Consider the following 357-nt stretch of genomic DNA (forward strand, 5'->3'; position numbering starts at 1 on the left):
GACGACGTTATTGTACGATCTACATTTCAGTGACGGGACATGGGACAGAAAAACAGAAACAAGAGGGAAATACACGTATCAAGCTTTTTAAAAGAGAACGCATGATGGTCTGAAAACGACGGAATAGAAACCAAAAGGCTCTTAGACGCATGAACAAATAAATGCCTTTAATTTAGGTGTATTTTGATATATATTAAAATGTAAAGAATATGTCATAATATACAAAGAAAAGGAAAATTGATTTAAGCAAAATGCCTGCAACTCGTAATGGAAGACATGCAGTTGATAATTCTTCAGGTTTGTTCAGATTCAAGAACATTTAGGCATTACTGTCAAGTTAAGATATAGACCGTGTAA

The sequence above is a fragment of the Penaeus monodon genome, chromosome 22, assembly GCF_015228065.2.
Source record: "Penaeus monodon isolate SGIC_2016 chromosome 22, NSTDA_Pmon_1, whole genome shotgun sequence".
NCBI lineage: Eukaryota > Metazoa > Arthropoda > Malacostraca > Decapoda > Penaeidae > Penaeus > Penaeus monodon.